This window comes from Delphinapterus leucas, chromosome 7 (assembly GCF_059928025.1).
Source record: "Delphinapterus leucas isolate spDelLeu-1000000601 "Yukka" chromosome 7, BTC_Dleu_Yukka2, whole genome shotgun sequence".
Lineage (NCBI taxonomy): Eukaryota > Metazoa > Chordata > Mammalia > Artiodactyla > Monodontidae > Delphinapterus > Delphinapterus leucas.
Window position 1 is genome coordinate 107,601,327 of NC_143135.1, and position 23,978 is coordinate 107,625,304.

The window sequence follows — 23,978 nt, forward strand, 5'->3', positions numbered from 1 at the left end:
GAATTTCAAGAAGCGGATGTGTGGAGGAGTGACATCCTTTTCCTTGCACGAAGGACCCTTCAGTTGCTGGAAGAACAGGGGAGAAACAGCAGCTCACCTCTGTTGGGCTGTGCTGCTCCTCGGGGCGGTTGCCAGCGATTAACGAGGGTCCAGTCTCCACCCTCCTCACCCCTCTCCCTCCCACCTGCCTGACACAAATCCTGAGTTGAGCCTGGCTCGTGCCCCAAGGGATAAAACACGCCAACGCCATCCAGAGACACGGTGCCTTTCTTTCTTGTCCCTCTTTCTTTCCTTTTTACCTTTCTCAGCAATTATGAGTTTTACTTCTTCAGTTGGAGGGTGTATCCATTTCAAATTCCTCCAAAGCCAGAAGTGATGGCAACTTGAATGGACCTGATATGAGTGGACCTACGAAGAGCATCCTCCCGTGAGCTCAGGGAAGCCCTTGCTCTGCCTTCCTATCCACCAACGGCCTTCGACATGGCGGCTGGCACACAGTTGGCATTTCATAAATGTTCATTGAGTGAATGGATGATGTGATTATGGTCTTACTTCCTATAAATGTATATTTAGCAGCTGATATCCAATCACACTACAAATAGATTGGACAAATGTCTATATTCTAACAACTGCAACTAAGTTTACATGTTCTTTGTTAATAGGCAAGTAAGAGATGCTTCTATCATTTTCTAGTGGAAAAAAAAGGAGCTATGGGTCTTAATTCAAGCAATAACTCAAAGATAATACTCAGACATCTGGGTGAGAGACAAAGGGACATTAGCAAAAAGAGAAGTGAATTAATTCAAGTTTCTGGGAAGCAGGAAACAACTCCTTCTTGGGTATCTAAGCAAGAAAAATCCTGGACTCTTTAGAAAAAACAGGACCAGATGGGAACTGAGTCTTCAGGTGGTCTATGGAGACTGGTAGGAAATGGAGGTGAGATCAAATGAGAATTCATTTCAACAAATATGTTTTGGGCTCCTAAATTATGCTTGCCTGATTCTTTGGGGGGAGAAACAAAGAGTGATCAGAACTTTGTTCACCAATTTCTGTGAAAGAAATGGGAGAAATAGAGGTATCTACCACTAATTAATCTAAGGCTGGCTATGATTCACGATGAGTGGTCCACTACAATCACAGACTGCACTGGAACCGGAAGGGAGAGACACGTTTTGTCAAGGTGGGGATGGTGGTGTATATGATAGGACAGTTAAGAGAGGCAGAATTTACTTGAGCTTTGTAAGTTATTTATCATGTTGGCTGGTAATTATGGAAGCAGACGAAGCTAGGAAAGGAAGTTACAGCAAGAAGGAATGTTTTAATGGTAAACCAGAGAAAGGTAATTATTAAATTGGTCAGTAAAAGAAGTAGGTACAGAAGGAGAGAAAAGGTTTTGCTGAAAAGAATACTGGAAAGGTTGGTAGGCTCACGTTGCTGAGGGTTTTAAGTGTGCGGCTTAAGCGTTTATGCTTTGTTCTGAACGCAGCAAGGAGCCGTGGAAAGCTTGTGAGCCTAAGAGTGAACGAACACATCTTCTTTAGCCATTCATCTGTCGATGGACATTTAGGTTGCGTCCATGTCTTGGCTATTGTAAATAACACTGCAATGAACACTGGGGTGCATGTATCTTTTCGAATTATGGTTTTCTCCGGATATATGGCCAGGAGTGGGATTGCTGGGTCATGTGGTAGTTCTATTCTTAGTTTTTTAAGAAGATGTGGTACATATATATAATGGAATATTACTCAGTCATAAAAGAGAATAAAATAATGCCATTTGCAGCAACACGGATGGCCCTAGAGATTTTCATGCTGAGTGAAGTCAGACAGAGAAAGACAAATACCATATGATACTGCTTGTATGTGGAACCTGAAAAAAGGCTACAATGAACTTATCTACAAAACAGAAACAGACTCACAGATGTAGAAAACAAACTGATGGTTACCAGGGGGTAAGGTCAGGGGAGGGATAAATTGGAAGACTGGGACTGACACATACACATTGCTATATATAAAATAGATAACTACTAAGGATCTACTGTACAGCACAGGGAACTCTACTTAGTACTCTGCAATGCCTAAATGGGAAAAGAATCTGAAAAAGAGTGGATATATGTATATGTATAAAAGATTCATTTAGCTGTATTCCTGAAACTAACACAACATTGTAAATCAACTATAATCCGATAAAACTTAAAAAAAAGAGTGAATGGACAAAACCTGTATTTTAGGAAGATAATGCTGAAGGCAATGGGCAAGCTGCAGTGTGTAAAGAAGGGTCTGGACATCGGAAAACCACACTGAAGGTGAGGCAGGACCAGGAGGCTCTGAGACAGTGCAGTGCTGGTAGCTGTGTGTCAGGAGGGGTCTGGGCTGAAGGGCAGACCAGATGGGCAGGCTGTGGCTGCTGACCGACTGTGAGGAGAAGAGAAGCAGAGGAACATTCTAGGAGCTGGAAGCACAGTGACAAGGAGGAGGAGGATGGTGTCAAGAAAGTCGGGGGACGTAGAGAACAAATGTATGGACACCAAGCGGGGAAAGTGGTGGGGGGGTGGGGGGGATGAATTGGGAGATTGGGACTGACATGTATACACTAATATGTATAAAATGAATAACTAATAAGAACCTGCTGTATAAAAAAATAAATAACACAAAATTCAAAAATTCAACAACAACAACAAAAAGGAAGTCGGGGGAGAAGAAAGAGTGAGGTTGCACTAGATGGACTCAATTTTTCTATATAAAGTAAGGCAGGAGTCTTGAGCGAAAGAAAGGGAGACAGAGATGGATTTGGGAGTATTGAAAATGGCAAATATCTGAAGGAGCTATTGTGAGTTTAATAGGGGATTAATTAGAGAAGAAAAAATAATGAAGTGTTGTCCTCTACTCTAAAAGACCTGGTTAAGTCTGAATTTCAATTATTGATAGTGATCTACATTTGCCGATGTACCTTCCCTCCAACGGTCGGCTGGTACCCTACCAGGAGAATGTTGATCCCTGGAGATACGCCCTCTCTCCTCCAGCATCCGAGCGCATCATGGCCCTTCTCAGATAGCCTCACCAACTGTACCTCACTGGGTACAGCCTCCCCAGAGTTCGCAGCTTCCCACATAACTCCTTTCAATTTGTCAAGCTAGGTTTAGGATACGGGCAATTGAAAGAATGAAAAGATTCAGTACCAAGGTCAACACCTTAATTTCCTGACCTTTATATATGTCAAGGAGTTGGTTTCCTAGACCCCAAGAAGTTAGAGGCCTCGGCACTAAACTTCTAACGTATGTGGTAAGGAGAAGACCAGGACCATGTGACACTAGTAAATACCTTACAAGGTGTTAAGGATGCTGATATACAATTCTAACGATGTCAGCTCTGTGAAGAGGTTTTATTAACCCCGTCTGCAAGCGCTAGCATGGACCCATGACTGGTGCAGTGGACTAAAATTCTGCGAGCTTCACTCCAGGCTGACCCTTCACTGGCCAGGCACTGCCAGAAACATCCCTCAGCCTTTCTGGGACTCTGACTGCCTGACAGAAATGGGGCTAATGATGGCCAGTAATGGCCCACTTGATAAGGTCGTGGGGATGATGAACATGCTGGCCTCTAGGTAAGACCCCTTGGTCTCCGGGAGGAGGGGCCACGACCAATGAGGATGCAGAGACGTTCCCCACCGCAGCTCCATCCCCCACCCTGGGCTGTCTCTACTAACCCGGAGGACTCACTGTCCAGACCTCCTAACATGACAGGGCTGGCGCCGTATGGACAAGGGGGGGAAATCACACTTGAGATTAAACTTCTAAAAAGAGCTGTCAGATTTGTCAGCCGTTCCCCTCCTGACCCCTGTGGAGTGCTGAGAGGCAGCAGTACCTCCCCCGGCATGTTTCTCCTCGGCAGGAGCGGGATGGACGGAGCATAGTTAACTAAACGTCTCCACGGCAGCCCCATCAAATAGTGAAAGAACAGACTCCCTCAGTCAGCAACAGGGCACAGGACCCAATCCCTGAGTGTCAGGACTCCCAGCTTCCCCCCCACATGCACTTCCAACAGCTCGTCCGAGGGATGCTTTTTGTTTCTGAGGTTGTAACCCTTTGCCTGACTTGCTGTGCCATTTTCCATAAGCAGGCTCTGGCTTCAGCACCTCAGACAGAGCACAGAAGGCAAAGCGAGTCTGCAGACCATTCAGAAGGGAAAGGGGCCGATGGCCAAGACCAGGGTGGCAGTCGGACACGGGGGCTTTGAGGAGCTATGAGATTTTGATAGGCTGGAGGACAAGGCTGAGATGGGCTAAATCTAGGCTGACCAGCCACTGGCAGGGGCAGCACCTGGGAGAAGGGAAGTACCATCTGAGCAGACAGGTAGATGAGAAACGCCCGCTTGCTTCACAATATAGAGAACCCATCACCCGCGCAGAATGAAAGCCAGTTCTGATTATAAGCAGCATTTACTTGGACAGTAGCAAGTGAGTGTGGTTTGTAAAACGGCATGACAAAGCTTACCTGGGATGGGTGTGTGGGAGCTGAATGAAGGAATATACACACGTGGCCAGGTGGTTTGCCTGACGCTTCCTGAAGACTCATCAAGTGCTATGCGGTGCACCAGACGCCAGCTCTCCATGTCTTGCTTCTGCCATTTATTTATTTTAAATCAGTGCTACCGAGCGCCAGGCACCAGGGCAGGCAGGCCCTGGCTGCACGAAACTGTGGAGGAAAAACCCCTGTCCTTGAGGAATTCACAGTCTGACTCCCCGTACGTGTCAGTTGTGCAGACTCAGCTAGTTTATAACCTCCATTCCTTCATCGGCAAAAATGGAATGATGGCCACATTGACTCAAATCCCCCGGCTCACCGCCTGTCCGCAAGGGGCCACTCAACAAGTGCTTTCTCCCTTCTGCTCACCTGCGCCCTCCCTAGTTACCCATCTGATGGAAGCAGGAGGGACACACGTGGTGTCAAAGGCGAGGATTTCATCCTATGGCACCAGGGCTCTGCCACAGTCCTTCCCCAGAGTAACTGCCTTTTAGAGGCACTTAGTCACCCTTTAGAACCAGGGGTCTCATTTCCCTCTTCCCTTGGGGAGATGCACAGGAAGATTCGAGTGCCTCTCCTTCTCTGCCAACTGAAGGCCCCCTCTGTGGTCCAGGTGCTGTGAAGTGAGGTTTGCCCACTGCCTCACTCCATCTTTGACGGACCTTGTGGCCCAATGATGTGGGCCAGGTAAGTTGTACAGGGAACATCCCGGGGGGGCGGGGGCGCTGGGAGTGAAGCCTGTGGATGCCCCCACCTCTGGACCCTGTCCTTTACTGCAATCAGGAAATGGAAATGGCTGTTTTACTCCAACCTCCCCCAGAGGAGGAGGGGAATCACCACGGGGCATTGGTTTTCATAGCCCAGGGGCACTGGTTTGGAAGCTCTGCCCACGTCTCCTGAGACTGGCCTCCAGGCCTGCAGGACAGAGGGCTGGTACGGCCAAGGAGACCACAGCAGTCCTCATTCTGTTCCCACCACCCCCAGAGGTGGAAATCGGGAGCGGTCCTGGTGCCCCAACCCTACAAATGGCAGAGACAAGGCCCGGAGTTTAAGTGATCTGTTCGAGGTCAGATAGGCAGGAAGCATCGGCTTGGACAAGGACACAGCTCAGATCCTGACTCCAAGTGTGGAAAACACCTGGCACCCGGTCGGGGGGCGGCTGCCCAAGTTGACAGCTGACGAAGGAAAGGAGGGAAGTTCTTAGAGGATGACACGGCAGAGTAACCACCGAGATTCAGGATCAGGGTTCTGACTCTCAAGGGGCCTGCTGCCTCCGTCCTGGGTGGGGAGAGAGGGTGAGGCCAAGAGGGGTGGGGAGAAAAGGCCCTCCCCACTGCCAGCCTGTTCTCCTCTGTCGGAACACCACAACCCACCTGCTCTCTGGACTGGGGAAATCAAGGCACCCAGACGGCTACCTCAATTCTACTGAGCAGTTGAAATATCTAAATCGACGGCCACCCCTCTTCCCCGGCGAAGGCCTGTTATTTAGGTTTTCTGTTCACCCTGACTCCGCCATGCACCATTGATACTTGCAAATGAGGTCACAGAAATTAAGAATTGGCAACGACAACATTTGCAGCAGGTCCTACAAGAGACTAAGGTGAACCCTGATGTGTGGATATGAGAAAATCTTCCAATTCGACACTGCAGAATAAAACACGTGTATTTTCCCACCACAAATCCCATTTCTTACTCTTCCCAGCCTACCTGTGAGGGAAGGCAATGGGAGCCCCAGGCCATCACCTGTCCTCCCCGCTCCACATACAGCAATGCAAATTTCATTGCAAAAAATGACACAAAATTTAAGTTTCCTCTTTTCTCCCCTCTACTATTCCATATTTTACCGATAAACCAGTTGCCCCCTCCAGACGCCCTCAGTCCCCACGCCACATCTGTCGCCGTCATTGAGAGAATAAACGCCAGTTTTCGGTTTAACAGTCAGCTGCGGACGCCTTGTCCCTTTCGTTGTCAGAGCGTCCTGCAGGCTCCCAAAGCCCCTGTCTGCTTCCTGGGGCTGCACAGGTGACCCCTGAGGCTGCCCTAAACACATCCCTTAGCTCGGTGAGCCTGCGGTCCGGACGGCAGACCCCCAGGTCAGAGGAGTCTCCTGTGGCGAGATCAAAACAGAGTCACCGCGGGGGCAGTGGGGATGGTGATGCTCGGGAAGGTGGAGACGTGGACGGTGAGTAACTAACAGTAATGCTTAAAGGGACCGAGGCGCTTCCACTCAGTACGCGGAAGGGGACCACCCAGAGCCCGTCTGCTAAGAGAACCTGTCCCTGCCCACAGAGGGACGCCAGCACGTGGCCCTGCAGCCCGCGCCTCCAGGAAGGACTGAGGCTGCCCACCTGCTCACCCTGCTCTCGCCTCAGTCCGGGCCCCCGGGGAGCAGCCTCCTTGGTCATCTCACCAGACCTTCAAGGTGGCCTCGGGAAACGTGTCTTGGACATTTTCACCCTCCTCACCCGCCCCCGCCTCACAAATGAGCAACTAGCTTCACAGATCTATCAACTTCACGTTGGAGGCACAAGGGCAGTAATGACACCCGCTAAAGCGGACTGGACCCTCGCCGTCTGCCCGGCGCTGTGCTAATCCTCTGTGTGGATGTCACCTGACCCTCCAACAACCCCGAGATGTTCTATCATCAGCTTCAGTTTACAGGGGAGGAAGCCCAGGCTCACGGAGGCTGTGAAACCTGCCCACGTTGACACAGATACTAAGTGGCGGGGTTTAAGCCCAGGACTGCAGAGCCTGTGCCGTCAGCTGCCGCGTCAGTAAACACCAGGGCTTCAGTTACTTGAACCCATAGCTGTGCTTTTAAAATTTCTTGCTCGTTAAGCTCTGTCACTTGATGTGTGTGGCGACGGTTTAAAGCGCCCTCTTTAAAACGTGAAGCCATGTGATGTCTGGGCACCTGGCTCTCTCCCTCCCCCCCTCCCCAGTTCTTGCAGGGCCACAGGAGCCTCCAATGGACCCCAGGGTCCTAGTCATGGAAGTGAAATGGGCGCTTCCATTGGAAGCATTTGTGCCAGATGGGGGCAGAGCTGGGCCAGCGGCTGCGGAGAACAACGGGGCATGCCATCGGGAAGCCACACGGTCCCCTGCCAGGGAAATGTCTCCCAGACAGTGGCTTCTGAAACTATTTCAAAGACATCAATAATTCATCAACCCCAGAGGGGAGAGAAAACAATTTTTTAAAGAGGAAAACAAAGATCTAATGGGCCTCAGAGACTCCCACATGATTGGCAAAGTTGTTTTTGCATTCAGCTGCTGGAGTGCAGGAAGATGGGAGACGGCGGGGTGGGGGGGGGAGGAAGGATGTATTGGCTTGAAAAAAAAAAAAGCACACCTTTTAAAGGGAGAGCAGCCTGCAGCAGCACATCTGTACACCCTGAATCTGTACGGCTCTTTAGAGTTTACCAAGAGCTTTCATACATACACTGTGATCTTTAAAAGAAGAATGGGGTGAGAACACTGCAGTTTTAATTAACCTAAGTTTTCAGATGAGGAAACTGAGTCTTCAAGCGCTCAAGGGTCTGCCGACCACCCAAACCCAGTCTTCGGCCCCTCACCCAGCAGGCGGTGCAGACGCCCCTCGTGCCCGTGTCTGCTCCATCACAGGAGGTGCCAGGATGTCCAGAGAGAAGAGCTGGGAGACCAAGCAGGGAGCTCTGGTCTGGAGTTCTCTGGATCTCAGCACACATCTCAGCTGAGCTTCCCAGGGGTGAAGAAAGACCACAGAGCCATTGAAACCTCTCCTTTCCCACCAGGACTAGAAGCAGCTGTGAGGTCCCCAGGGAACAGCCTACATCTACTCTTGACCTTCCAGAGGGCCTCAGGAATTCTTGCATGAAGCAAAACGGCATCCTTGTTCGCAGTTAAGAGAAACAGAGACAAAGATTGAAAGTATAACCTGCTAAGTAGCTGACTTTTCTCCCACGCGTTGTTTCTACCTCGGTGTTCAGGAGTCCTGTGCTATGTGACTTTCCCGAACTTTCTTCCGAATCCAATGCCATTCTGCACATTTGAGGAGCTACTTAAAAGGGGGCTCAGACTCCCCTTCCTATCCCTTCCTCACCTCCTCTGCTGTGATCCTTTCCTATCAGCGCCACACAGGAAGAGGAAACGCGTGTTTGCCTTTTGTTCTGTGATTCTTGTTGACAGCCAGAGGCTCTATCCTTACCTGCAGCTTTGCAGTATTATTGCACGCGAATGCCCACTTCATTACTGCAGAGCACGGAGGGCCTTTCAGAAGTTGCTTCATCAAAATATGTCATCATTAGAGGCTTCTGCATCAACATACAGGACATCTACTTGCCAGCATCCTTTACATCGCCAGCAGCCCCCCCTTCCCCCCCCGCTGTGGACCCCGGTACCCCTCCCTCTCCATCCCCCACCGAGTGGTCTGTTTTGACTCCCTTCCTGTTACAGAGACATCCCTTCAGTAATCTGAGGGTGTGAATGCGCTAACGCAGGTAAATTGTAATTAATTTCCCTCTAATTGATGCGTAGGACTACCTAGGCCCCTCATTTTCTTCCCTTCATTCCTTTATAAATATATGATTTGACAGGTTAATTTGAAAGCAAAAGTGAGATTCTTTACAGCCATCTAAGCAGAAGCCCCAGAACGCAATTTGCTGTCTAGTTGGGAAGCATAATAAAAGGGTTGAAGTCAGGTTATCCTTTTTTTATCATCATTTTACTAATTTAATCCTTTTCCCCTTCCTAAGGTAATGAAATATTCATTTCACAGCCTGAAAACCTTAGCAGCTATTGGCGGGGAAGCAGGATGCTGAAAGCTGTGGCATCACGGGGTGACCTTTCTTGGCAGGGCCCTGCAGCCGGACCCTGAAAGGGCAGCGAGAGGGTGATGCGGGCAGCTTGGGGGGAGGTTCCGTGTTGGCAGCTGAATCGGGATGGCATCAAGCCTCCCACGTCCTGCTGCAGCTTGGAGCAAAGCACGGAGAACTCCTGCAGCTTCTGGGCCGTGGGAGAGCCAGCCAGCCCGCAGCCAGGAGCCACTTTCTGAAGAGGGGCAGGGAAAGGCCATGGCTCTGAGCTCCAGTGTGAGCTGCAGGGAGGGCTTATGGCAGAAGACTTCTCTGCAGGGGAGCCAATCCCTCAGGGAGAGAGAGGACCCCAGCTGCCCAAATGGCAGGCTCAGCTGTTGCCTGGCGTTTTGCAATTACACTGAAGCGAGGGCTGGGGGCTCCCAGGGCGTAGAACCTTTCCACAGCCAACGTCCCTCGGTGCTTAGATCACATTCCAAACCACCCGTGGCATCGCTTCCTGGTGGTTTTCTAAAAAAGCTCTCAACACCCAGGCCTGCCCACGTGAGGGTCTCTTCCTCCCTGGGAAGCTGGCCCTCTGCTAGAGAGCTAGCCCATCCACTGAAGAATCCAAAACCACCTGACTCAGTTCTTTTCCCCCCAGCGTTGGTCTAACAGCAGGAGGCAGACACCTGATGGAAGCATCTCTAGGCTGTACCCCGGGTACCTTTCATGTTAAGCCTTCATCGTCTCCTCTCCTTATTGCCCAGGTTAGAAGCAGGAAGCCAAAGGGGAGAACACTGGTTTCTCCCTGCTGGCACAGTGAGGTGACTGCCCCAGGGATGTCCAATATCACACACCTGGTTCCATCTAGATTCTGAAGTTAGGGTCCCTTTAAGAAGAAGCACATACATACAAGTAAGCCCAGGAGACACGTTCGCACCAGCTGACACTCTCCTTCATTCACAGAGAAGATGAAGTGCCTACTCTTTGGTTGGAGGACACTGGGGGAGAAGGAGTGGGTCTTAAGAGGCAGGGGGTTGATTAGGGCCCAGGAGTCACCATGGTTGCCCTGCAGAGAGGATGCCTAGAAGCATCTCATCCAGAGAGCTCGGATCCAAGGTCCGTGCTCCACCCTAGCAACATTTCAGGTCCCCATCCGACAGGTTCCTTCTCCACGGGAGAAGAGGCTGAGCAGACTGAGACCAGAAAGGAGATGGGTGTCATTGTCACCATCTTCACAAGTGTGTTCGTGCCCCATGTAGTTCATTTTTATTTGTCTAAAGATGTTGCCCTGTGCAGGTTGATCTGCCAAAAAATGTGACAAAATAAGTGATCTGATAAATGTCTCCTAATCATGAATTTTTTCTCTAAATTTTATAAAATTGTGTGTTTTAGTGGTTTTAGCCCTTCTCTGCTTCCTCATGTCACTGGGAACTTTTAATTTTTTTTTTTTTTTTTTGCCTCACAAGAGTAAGGCCTCAAAAAATTGGGTAAATACTCAGAATTGTTCCTCTCCGTGGAAATCTTTAGTAAATAGCGAAAGATTTATATGATCTGAAGAGAAACCAGAGTATACTTTTATTTTTATAACAGATTATGCAATTATGACTATTCTCCCACATAGAATTTAGATTAAATTTTTCATGTCCAAATATTTGGGAAATTTCATCCATTGGGGAAAAGGTGTCTTTCACCTACTGTTGTTTTTAATTATCAGCATGAAAAGATCTTAAAAGGCTGCCTGAAAATTAAAGAGAAAAACCATTTGTCAGGGAAGCTACTCCAACACGTCAGAGAAAAGAAGTACTATTGGAAATGTACGGAGCAGAATGAAGAATTCACAATGGAGAACTGAGGACGAATCCAGTTTGAGAGATGGGCGATGGACAGAAAAGAAGGAAGAGAAGGGAAGTCTGAGGAAGGAAGAAGAGCCAGAAGGATAGTAAAATGCTAAACTTTGCAAAAGAAAGAACCTAGGTTTCTGAGAGTAGACGACACAGGCATTGCATTGCCTTGAATCGTGATTTTCTCATCTCAGAGAACTTTGCACCAGCACCGTTTCTTGGGTCTTTCCAGAAAATTGATACAAGATGAGATCAGATCTTACTCTGTTTATCCCACTATTTGCTTAGCATAGGTTGCTAAGGGTTTCTATTTAAAAAAGGCCTGTAGTGAATGTGCCCTTGAGGGGAAATTTGCCTCTTTTACTACTGGGAAGGCCTCTCAAAGACAGAGTAGAGGATTGGATGAGAATGAGGAAATTTTTACTTTGAGTAAAGACCAAGAGGCTGAGAGCCAGGCTCTGCCTCCTTCTGTGTTTTCCTTTGTTTTCTCATCTCAAATGCATCACCTTCCTCCTTCCCTGGACAGAGACATTTCTCAGTTTCTACATTCAGTGCTATCTTTTCTTCCCTCCCTCACCCTTCACTCCATCCCACTGCCATCCAGATTCCATTCCTACACAACACTAACCTTCAAGGTGCTCTGGTTTGTAAAGTTTAAAAGATAAATTTTTACGACCTGTCTTCTTCTTAGTGATCATTTTGACCCCTCTGTCCTTGAAACCCTTTCCTACTTTGGTTTCCATGAAACCATCTCCTAAAATGTCTCCCAGTCCTTTGGCCACATCCTTCCTTTCGTCTCCCTGGACTTGTACAGTTTCTTGTGTGTGTGTATATGTGGTCCCCAACACGCCCTGCCCTACCCTCAACTCTGCTCACTTCACACATCACTGTTCATTATCTGCTCCACACCCTTGTCACCAACTGCATGGACCAGTCTACTATATATAATCTATACATCTATATCTGGGCCGGAGGTCTTCTCTGAACTCAGATTTATTCAGCTGCCTACTAGACATCACCACAGATCCAAATTTAAACCTACATCTTCCCCCAGAGCCTGCTCTCAGCTTGTTCCTCTTACCCCAGTCCCCATTTTGAGCATGGCTCTTCATCCACCCAGCTTCTAGAACCAGAATCCTGGGGACCACCTCTGCCTACATCTCCCTCCCTCCCTCCCTCTCTCCCTCCCATCTCCCAAGTCTCAGGTATTAACAGATCCTGACCTTTCTACTTGTTGAGATTCTCTCAAACCTCCCTTTTCTATGATCCCATGGTCTTAAGGTCAGGCCCTCATCATTTCTTTTTTCTTTTCTTTTCTTTTCTTTTTTTTCCTTAAATTCAGCTGCACCATGCAGCATGTGGGATCTTAGTTCCCTGACCAGGGATCCAACCTGCACCCCCTGCAGTAGTAGCATGGAGTCTTAACCACTGGACTGCCAGGGACGTCCCCTCTCATCATTTCTTATTTAATTTATCAGAATGGCTACACTGTGCCACCAGTATTCATCTCTTGCCAGAGTCCATTTTCTTGGCTACCAAAGCATCTTTACAAAATGCATATCTGATCATTTCACTCTGCTGCTTAAATATTTTGCTGTCTCCCTTTGTTTTTGAGGATAAAATCCTAATTCCTTAGCATGGTAGACAGGCCTCCACATTTATAATATCCCAACTAATGTCCATCCTCGTCTCTTTGCTCCCCCTCTTACCTGGACCCTTCGCTCTAGCCATCTCAAGATCCTAGCAGCAACCTGAAGGCATATATTCTTCCAGGAGCCCCCTTTCCAGCCTGCACAGACCAGCTCTCCCGTCACTGTCTGCGGGAAGGGATGGCTCCTTTGGTTCTCCTTCTCCAAGTCCCTATAATTCCCAGAAACTAGCTCTAGGACAGCACTTGCCATGTGCATTCAGACACCCCTGTCTGCTCATCTGACTGTCCCACTAGGCTGACAGGTTCTTGGGAACAAGATCCCTGTTTCTGTATCCCTTAGTAGCATGTCTGCCACATCATAGGAGCTAATAAAAAGTTTGCTGAACTGTTTACAAAATGAAAACAATATGTAGTAGTGTACCACAAAACTACCTATAAAGAATTATGAAGAAATCCAATGTTTATTTTAAAAGATGTCTTCCAAATAATATTCCTTGGGTAAATGGTTATTTTCATTCCCAAAGCAAAAAAAAAAAAATCTAATATCTAATTTAAAAGACACACACACACAAAACAAAACCAAAACTAGAATGGGTTTTTTTGTTTTGTTTTGTTATGAATATTTTGCCCAAAAGATCTGACCCAGACATCAAGCAATTTATGTCACCCTGGAGCCCAGACCAAGAAATCGGGAAACTCCATGTCTCTCCATCCCCTTCAGCAGCTCTCACCTCTAGCCTGTTCCCTCTTCACCCTTGCATCTCTGTCTGTGAAACCACTTAGAAAATGCACTCCCACAGCCGTGTGGAGGTTTCAGATGCCGGTCTCCAGCTACACGTGCACATTTGCATTCTGCTTATCAGGTCACCCAATGGCAAGATCTTCACAGGAGCCGGCAATTCTTCCCTCGTACTGAAGCTGATGAGCAAAACAGCTCTTGCTGAAGGATAAGACAGCCGGGGCGTGCGCGGCATGCCGCAGTCACCACCGGCAGCCTGTCATCACTGTGGAGAACTGGCACACAACCTTATGGAGTAAAAGCTGCAGAAGAAACTTCTGCCTTATCGGGTGTGCAGGAAGCATCTCACAGGCCATGGGGACCAGGGGACTGTCGCCGGCCCAGCCCTTCCACAGCCTCCTGGAGAAACATCAGCTGTCCACTTCTAAGCAAAGGGAGAATGTTTTATATCCACTTTGGGCTCCCTTTTCATCTCCAGACCTGCCTCATGGAGCTGACTTTTATCACCTGGTAGACCAGCAGCAGGCCTGGCAGGGCAGTCCTTAGCAACTCCCGACCTTCCCGCCTTTTCTCGAGGCCCCTCTTCCCGCCTCCCCCATCTCTCCTCCCTCCCTGGTTAGCAGGCCTTTCCTGGCTGCTGCTAGATGCAGCGTCTCAACCAACTCACGCAGGGGGTGAAGGAAGCTCATTTCAGAGCCAGTAATCAACTCCCCTTCTGGATCAAACTGCAAACTCAGATTGCACCAATCTGTCTAAACAACCCAAGGAAAATGGGACCTAAATTGCAATTTTGGTGTGTCCACCTAGCTCGCTAATTTAATTTTATTTTCTAAAAACCTGAGACCCAGTGTGCCTCCTCTGCACTGATCCAAGAAACTGAGAAAAGAGAAAAACACATGTCCAAAGCCAACTCATACTGCCAGCCCCACGGGCACTGGTCCTGCAGGAGGCTGCACATCCAGGATCCATAATCAGGTCTCCAGTGAGGGCCAGCAGGAAGTGCAGAGCCCCAGGAAACTGAAAAATAATAGAGGAGAGGAGAAACAAACACTTCTGCTTTGTCTTAAGTGTACATTTGGAACTCGGGAGAAAGATAAAGTTGGAGACCAGCCATTCCAAGCAGGGGCAGGATGCTGGGTCTGGTTTGGAATTTGCCAACAGGGCCCGGAGTATCAGAGTCTTGTGTCCTGCACGCTTAGTTTGAAAAGGTGGGACAAGTCTCTTCTCATGTTTCAATTTCTCTTGAAATGAAGGCCTTCCCTGGTACCCAAAGATGTTTGTGTTTCAGAACAAAATATAAATGAGAGGCTTAGATGAGAAAACCGAAACCAAAGCCAAACGTCATCAGCAAATGATAACTATAAGCAAGGTGTCGAGAGTACAAGTACCATATTCCTAAGTGTCTCAGATTCATTTCTGAAAGCAAAGCTCCAAGAGGTGTGAAAGTCCCTAATTAGAAAGGGAGGAAAGTCCCAAAGAACCCAGCACAGGCAGGCATGCCGCTCACTCCATCTGGACAGCAGGTCTCTCCCAGGGCCCGTGAGAGCCAGGAAGGCTGCCCACCTGATTTGCACCAGGAAACGATGCCACCCATGTGACACACTGACTGCCACGTGCCACTCATCACAGACTTGTTAAAAATAGTGGCCTTATCGCCTAGGTCCTGAAGTGACCCCGCAAGTCCTGCTTGCCTTTGCCTCCTGTCTTCTGAAAACACTCCCAAGCTGACCGAAGGCGAATTAAGGTATCTGCCTGATCGCGGGTGAGACCGAGGCCATGGGGGATATTTTTTAACAATCTTCACCCACCCAGTCACTTGAAAACACAACTGGCCCATTCTCTATGTTCTGGCAAGCGCTCTGCACGTTGCTGGCTCCTGTGGTCAGAGATCTCTGGGGTTCAAGGCAGTCAGGATGGGAGAAGTGAAGCTGCAATAACAGATGACCCCAACTCTTGAGCACACTTGGCACTTACTCTGCACCAAGAGTGGTAAGGCAGCCCCTTGTTGGTCTAGTGCCTGTCTCCCATTCCAGGGAGAGGAGAGGTCTGGTGAATTAAAATTTCTCCTTGGAATTGACACCATTGTTTCTGCCCTTGACCTGCCCTGCCCCTGACCTTGGCTAAAGCAAGTTCTACAGGGAAGCAACAATCCATCCTCCCACAGAGAAGGCAGGCAAATGTCTGCAAACACAGCTGCAATCTCCTCCAATACTAGTCAGTGCTTTGTCACTTTTGGGATAAGAAACGTCCCCACTGTTGTGGGATCTCTCACAAAAGCACTGTCCTCCAGTCCAGTCACAAAACGAGCTCAAGACCGTGTCCCCACCATGACCACTCCAGCCACAGTGCCCCACGCCAGCCGGGTTATCATCAGAGGGTTTTTGTTTCTGTGAAACACTTGCTACCTGGCCTTCTTCTTGGTACCCTGTGGTTTCAGCCTGGTCTTGGGAATAGAGAGTCAAAGGCAGGGGCCACAAACTATGGAGAAAGAACCGCTATCATAAGCCCATCTTGGCCGAGTGAAGGCTGGAGGACATGGGTTTGCTGCATTTTATCTTTATCAAACAAACCCAACAGGAGGGAGGATGTGTTCTATTATGTTTTATTTTCTTCAGGAATTCAAAAGTACCCTCACCAAAGACCTTCTAGGAACCTCTACAATGAAATGTGCAGCCACACCTCATGTCTTGTCCCCAGATCTCTGGATTTATGATGAACGGAACTGATCCTGCCCAGCCAATCTGGGAAAAGGAGCTGAGGGGGTCAGCCCAAGGGGAGCAGACACTCCCCAGCCTTGGTGCCCTTGGTAGGAGGAGAAGAAACAATACATAATAACCAAGCACTTACTGTAAACCAGGCACTCATGTCCGGCCCCACTTCCTGCCCCAAGAATGCACAGATCGCCGCCCATTAGCACAAGGCTGCTGTGAACGGGTGCTTCCTCTCATTGTGTCTGTCCCCTCCCGGTCCGCGAGGCCCACCAGCCTGACGGGTGGTCCACCAGCCTGACGGGTGGTCCACCTTATGCATTCCCTCCTGACCTTCTCCCCCGATTCCCAGCTCTACGTTTTCCTGACCTGGTGCTATGTCGCCATGGACCCTCCCAGACTTGGTCTAGGACCCTTCAAGCCTCGCCAGGACTTAGCCCCATCTTGGCAGGATGTGCTGAGGCCACGAGAAGCAGAGACCGCATTCGTTCCTGGAAGAGGTCTGGAGAAGTCGGATGAAGCACAGGAAGAGAGCGCAGGGAACGTGTAGAGCTCTGGCTGACACAGGCTGACCAGCTGTGCAGACCTGGGGGCTGCCCTGGGCACCGCCTGGCCCAGATGCACGAGCCTAACGGAAATTCAGCAGCCAGAGAGGCCATGGGTCTGGGGATTGTGCCACTGCTGGCTTATGTAGGAATCCTCACACCAGCTATACGAAGCCCGATCCGATGGTAAATGATAGCTGCCACTCTCGTTCTGACAGTATCCACATGCAGAATCTTTACAGCTACAGCCAAAAGGGGATAAGGAAAGGGTCAGTGGTCGGGTCAGCTGGAAAGGCATCCCAGAGGCTGGCTACCTTCTCTGTTCTGTCAGGGACTTAATTTGCTTAATGCACATGCCCTTGTTTCTTTCTGTAAAATCAGGAATTAATCTGTTTCACTGATACGTATACTAAAAACCAAGAAGCATCTCCCAGTCGTGAAAGCATTTTCGACTGAAAAAAAGAAAGCCGAGTTTGAGTCCCGACCCTGTTAATAACCAGCCTTGTGATCTCGACTGTACCACCTTGAGCCTCTGTTTACAGTTTTAGGAAATAGGCATGTTGATAAGGGCCCTCCCAAATCCCGAAGTTGTGAGGAAGATAAACTGATAACGTGAGCTACGTCCGTGATAACTCTTTGAAAACTGCTCTCCAAGTGTGAGACAATACCCACGCAGTAACACTCATTGTATTTATTTGTACGCTACTTCTTCGTGTGTTTATTTTATGTGTCTTGCTATTCTTGTTACTTTAGAGCACCCTGGCCAAAAGCCAGGCTATCCTTAATTTGGGGTCTCCTTTTACAACACGGTACAAATGTCAGAAGGTACTCAGCACATGTTCCTGGAAGACCAGTTTATAGGACATTCTGGAACCACTGTTAAGGCCAAGGTTAAGCCCATAATGTGACCACTATAGGGTAAAATTTGGGTAGATAGAAAATGCAATAAGCCTGAAAGCTACTGATCCCAGAGCACCTGCTGACGGAATGTGACCCAGTGCTCAGGAATGAAAATTCTCTCCCTTCAGTCCCACGAAGGAAGCAAAAGGTTCATCCTATCAGCGCTCAGGGCACGTCAGGGAAAGTTAACAAGGCCGGCGTGATTAAGGAGTAACAGTTTGTTTGCAGGTTACAGACCGATCATCGCATTGTATCTGGAGGATGAGCTTCTTCCGGTGGATCTCAGCGCAGGGTCCCTTCCCTCCATCTCTCTGGCTGCCCGGACTGCGCCCTCTAGTGGCTCCTCCTTCTCCAAACATTTCCGCACAGGTGTGGAAGGAAAGATGGGATTTCATTTCCCACCCGATTTTCCTCCTCAGTGGTCCAGGGAAGTGCCCCTGAATCCTTTAACTGTGTTATACTTATATTAGCAGAAAAGTAACAGCTCCAGTTCAAATGAGTAGGCACCATGCCCGATCCCAAATTTCATTCTGCTTTTGCTACCACAGGCATTTCAGCCAGACTTGCATTAAAAACCTATCATATGGGGCTTCCCTGGTGGCACAGTGGTTGAGAGTCCGCCTGCCGATTCAGGGGACGCGGGTTCGTGTCCCGGTCCGGGAAGATCCCACATGTCGCGGAGCGGCTGGGCCCGTGAGCCATGGCCGCTGAGCCTGCGCGTCCGGAGCCTGTGCTCTGCAACGGGAGAGGCCACAGCAGTGAGACGCCCGCGTACCGCAAAAAAAAAACCCCCAAAAACTATCGTATGGCTTTCAACTTAATGTCTGTGGGATATGGATAAATTCTCTTCTGTTAGTGAACCGAATAAGGTTTCCCCCCTTCTATGACTGCATGTTTTATACCAACGTCTCTACTCAACACAGCAGCCATTGTGCTGGTTCCGTAAAGGGCAGGGCTTCAAGCCGCTAACCCATGAGCCAACATGCCCTGTGTTAGCCAAGTTGCTACTAAAAAGAAGTCACCCAAATCAGCGGCTGCAGTGCGGTAATACAGGCAGCCCCTTGCCTGGGAGGCACTGGCACAGTGACAAGGGCTTTCCAGGTTAGACAAGTAACTAAACCTGCCTGTCTTCCCAAGCCCCATGCCCCTTCCCCATTTATGGAACGAAAATTTTAATGCCTATCTTGCAGACTATGCTAAGTATTCACTTAGTGTCTGGAACCGAGGCCTGTGACAAATATTCCTTGAATGAATGAATAAATATTGAATCCATTATTTGGTAAAGTTCCATTATTTGTAAGTGCTTTAAAAAGCCAGCTGGAGCTCTCATCCAAGGAAAATGTCCAAGATGAGCAGAATGAGAAAGAACCTCACAGGTGAAATGGTTGACCCAGGGCCACCAGCTGAGATCTAGGGTGACAGGACCCATTTCTCTAAGCTTCATTTGAATAAGGGGACAATTGCCCCCTTGCAGTGCTACAGGGGTGAGGGACATTCAGTGGCTCAAGATTTCAGGGGTAAATACAAGACCCTTTCCTTGACTCCCAGTTGGTAGAAGGAGTGCAATTACGTTTATATCCCCCTGTACTGAGAGGCGTGTGTATTTCACTGGCTTTAGGGTCCCTACCCTTACATAAAATGTTGATTCCGAATTCCAAGGCAGACCCACATCCTGCGGAACCCCGTGTGCAGGCATCCACTTGCTGCAGATGAAACTTGCGAAGCAGAGAAAAGAGTCATTCAAATGCTTATGAGAACCGGCTTGCAAAGCTCCTTGGATGCCTAGTGTTCTTTTTTTTTTTTAACATCTTTATTGGGGTATAATTGCTTTACAATGGTGTGTTAGTTTCTGCTTTATAACAAAGTGAATCAGTTATACATATACATGTTCCCATAGCTCTTCCCTCTTGCATCTCCCTCCCTCCCACCCTCCCTATCCCACCCCTCTAGGTGGTCACAAAGCACCGAGCTGATCTCCCTGTGCTATGCGGCTGCTTCCCACTAGCTATCTATTTTACGTTTGGTAGTGTATATATGTCCATGCCACTCTCTCACTTCGTCCCAGCTTACCCTTCCCCCTCCCCATATCCTCAAGTCCATGCTCTAGTACGTCTGTGTCTTTATTCCTACCTTACCCCTAGATTCATGACCTTTTCTTTCTTTTTTTTTCTTTTTCTTAGATTCCATATATATGTGTCAGCATATGGTATTTGTTTTTCTCTTTCTGACTTACTTCACTCTGTATGACAGACTCTGGGTCCATCCACCTCATTACAAATAGCTCAATTTCATTTCTTTTTATGGCTGAGTAATATTCCATTGCATATATGTGCCACATCTTCTTTACCCATTCATCAGATGATGGACACTTAGGTTGTTTCCATCTCCTGGCTATTGTAAATAGAGCTGCAATGAACATTGTGGTCCATGACTCATTTTGAATTATGGTTTTCTCAGGGTATATGCCCAGTAGTGGGATTGCTGGGTCGTATGGTAGTTCTATTTGTAGTTTTTTAAGGAACCTCCATCCTGTTCTCCATAGTGGCTGTATCAATTTACATTCCCACCAACAGTGCAAGAGTGTTCCCTTTTCTCCACACCCTCTCCAGAATTTATTGTTTCTAGATTTTTTGATGATGGCCATTCTGACCAGTGTGAGATGATATCTCATTGTAGTTTTGATTTGCATTTCTCTAATGATTAATGATGTTGAGCATTCTTTTTTTTTTTTTTTTTTTTTTTGCAGTATGCAGGCCTCTCACTGTCGTGGCCTCTCCCGTTGCGGAGCACAGGCTCCGGATGCGCAGGCTCAGCGGCCACGGCTCATGAGCCTAACCGCTCCACGGCATGTGGGATCTTCCCGGACCGTGACACGAACCCATGTCCCCTGCATCAGCAGGCAGACTCTCAACCACTGTGCCACCAGGGAAGCCCATGTTGAGCATTCTTTCATGTGTTTTTTGGCAATCTGTATATCTTCTTTGGAGAAATGTCTATTTAGGTCTTCTGCCCATTTTTGGATTGGGTTGTTTTTTTGTTATTGAGCTGCATGAGCTGCTTGTAAATTTTGGAGATTAATCCTTTGTCAGTTGCTTCATTTGCAAATATTTTCTCCCATTCTGAGGGTTGTCTTTTGGTCTTGTAATGTTCTTAAACAGCATTTTAATGATTTAAGGATAAATGAACTAAAAACCCGTGGATTTAATTTCCCTTGAAATACATTTACATTTAAAAATTAAGGGGGAACATACTCGGAGCAAAACCTATTTGTGATCTGGTGGCAGCCGGAGCACTCGGAGTAAACCGAGTCCAGTCCAGCAGGCCCGCTGCAGCCATGCAGTCTGGCTCTCAGCAAAGCCGGCAGAGGCTTCTGACATGGGTGTCCGTCCCCCAGCTGCTGGAGGACAGGGATTTGCCATCCCAAGGCTGTGCTACTGAGGCTCTGCATGAGGGTCTGCCTGCTCAGACCACAAGGGCCAGGTTACGGTGAGCTCAGGGGAGGCCCCTACTGTTCAGCCAGAAGCCCTGATGTCCAGCGTGGTGGCCACGGCCTGGAGCAAAAGGCTCCCCGCATGAGGAGTCTCGTTTAACGGAATTCCTGGTGCTCACCTGGGTTTTCACAAGTACAGTACAGAGGTTTTGTTACACAGATTCCACCAACAGCGGAGGTAATATATTTCCCCCGAACTCCAGAAAGTTCCAGGGAGCAAAACTCGAACTTACCCTGCTGCGGAAACTATTTACAAAGTGTTTACTCTGTACTGGGTACCGTAAATAATCTAGAGAGGAGTTAAAGTGCATGGGAGGGGCTGTGAGGAAGACGGAGAAGTAGGAAGACCCTAAGCTCACCTCCTCTCACAGGCACCCCAAAGTTACAACTATTTGCAGAACCACTGATGAAGAAGACCAGAACCTACCAGAAAAGATCATCTACAACTAAAGATATAAAGAAGGGACCACAACAAAATGAGATGGGTAGGGGGGCAGAGTTGTGCTGTAGTCAAGTCCCATAACCCTGGGTGGGTGAGCCATAAACAGAAGAATAATCACAATTGCAAAGGTTCTGCCCAAGGAATGTAGGGTCGGAGCCCCACATCGGGCTCCCCAGCCCAGGGGTCCTGCTCAGGGAAGATGAGCCCCCAGAATGTTTGGCTTTGAAGGGCAGCAGGGCTTCTTTTGGGAGACCCAGAGGGCAGTGGGAAATAGAGACCCCACTCTTAAAGGGCACACACAAAATCCCACGTGCTCCGGGACCCAGGGCAGAAGCAGTAATTTGAAAGGAGCCTGGGTCAGACCCAACGCTGATCTCGGAGAGGCTCCCAGAGAGGCAGGAGGCCACTGCAGCTCCCCTGGGACACAGGCACTGACAGCAGCCATTTATGGGAGCTCCTCCTACCACATGGACACTGGTACTGGCGAGTGTCATTGTGGAATCCTCCCTCTCGGTTATTAGCCCCGGACCCAGCCCCATCTCCATCCAACAGCCCGTAGCTGCCAGTGCTGGGACGCATCAGGCCAAGCAGCTAACTGAGCGTGGGCACAGCCCCACCCACCAGCAGACAGGCTGCCTTAAGATACTCTGAGCCCATAGCTTCCCCTGGACACAGCCCTGCCCACCAGAGGGCCCAGAACCCTGCCCCAAACACCACTGCACAGGCACTAGACCCAGGAACACCAGGGCCCTGCAGCCAGGTCCCAGGACCCAGCTCTGCTAACCAGTAAACTAGCAATAGACCCAGGAGCTGGCTTCAGCCAACAGGCCTCCTGGACACTGACTCCACCCACCAGTAAGCCAGCACTAGCCCCAGGGCCCCCATGGGTTCTGCAGCCAACCACCTTGTGACCCAGTCCCACCAATCAGTAGCCACAGCCTCAGTACAAGGCAGGAACTGGCGACTGACCAGGACAAGTACCAGCCACACCTACCAGACCACCCACATAGTCAGCCCATCACAACAGAAAGACCCAGACAGCCCTCATAAGGGGAACCCCTAGAGCAGTGGTCTAGGGCTTTTTGGCACCAGGGACCGGTTTCATGGGAGACCATTTCTCCGTGGACCGGCAGTGGGGCTGGTTCGGCCATAATGCAAGCGATGGGGGGGATGGTTCAGGTGGTAGCGTGAGCAGCAGCTTAGGTGGTAATGCAAGCAACGGGGAGAGATGGGGACCGGCAGATGCAGCTTCGCTCACTCGCCCGCTGCTCACCTCCTGCTGTGCGGCCCAGTTCCTAACAGGCTGTGGACCAGTACCGGCCCATGGCCTGGGGGTTAGAGACCCCTGCCCTAGACCATATAGCCCTGGTGACAAGAGGGGAGTGCACTGCTGGGACACATAGGACATCTCCTAAAAAAAGGCCACTTCTCCATGGTCAGGAAATGTAACCAACCTATCAGATACCAGATACATAAAAAAACAAAACAAAACAAACAAAAACCCCCAGCAAGTTAGGCAAAATGAGGCAACAGATGAACATATTCCGAATGAAGGAACAAGATATAACCCAGAACTAAGTGAAGTGGAGACAGGCAATCTACTCAAGAAAGATTTCAAGACAATGATCATAAAGATGATCAGAGAACTCAGAAGAACAGATGAACAGAGTGAGAAATTAGAAGTTTTTAATAAAGAGACAGAAGATATAAAGAACAACCAGAGATGAAGAATACAATAACTAAAATGCAAAGTGCACCAGAAGAAGTCAACCGTAGACTAAATGATACAGAGGAACGGATCAGCAAGCTTCAGCAAGCTTAAAGGCAGAGTAGTGAAAATCACTGAAGCTGAACAGAAGAAAAGAAAAGAGAATAAAAAGAAAGGAGGACAGTATAAAAGACTTTGGAGACAACATCAAGCATACTAGCATTCATATTATAGGGGTCCCAGAAGGAAAAGAGAGAAGGAAAGGGGCAAAAATCCTATTTGAAGAATAAATAGCTGAAAATTTCTGTAACCTGGGAAAGGAAACAGCCATCCAAGGCCAGGAAGCACAGACAGTCCTAAATAGGATCAACCCAAAGAGGAACATACTAAGACACACTGTAATTAAAATGGCAAAAATTAAAGATAAAGAGAGAATATTTAAAGCAGTAAGGGAAAAACAACAAGATACATACAAGGGTGAGTAAGGCTACCAGCAGACTTTTCAGCAGAAATTCTGCAGGCCAGAAGGGATTGGGACAATATATTTAAAGTGATGAAAGGGAAAAACCTACAGCCAAGAATACACTACCTGGAAAGTTTCTCATCCAGGTTTGATGGAGAGTTCTAAAGTTTTACAGACAAGAAAAAGCTAAAAGA

General features: G+C 48.6%; 1 non-coding gene across 1 annotated transcript; it reads right to left on the reverse strand.

Moving 5' to 3' along the window:
* Window positions 1-10,752: 10,752 nt before the first annotated feature.
* LOC115804211 (U5 spliceosomal RNA) lies at window positions 10,753-10,868 on the reverse strand. Its single transcript, XR_004025078.1, has one exon. It is a non-coding gene; the product is annotated as a U5 spliceosomal RNA (small nuclear RNA).
* Between the last annotated feature and the right edge of the window lie 13,110 nt (window positions 10,869-23,978).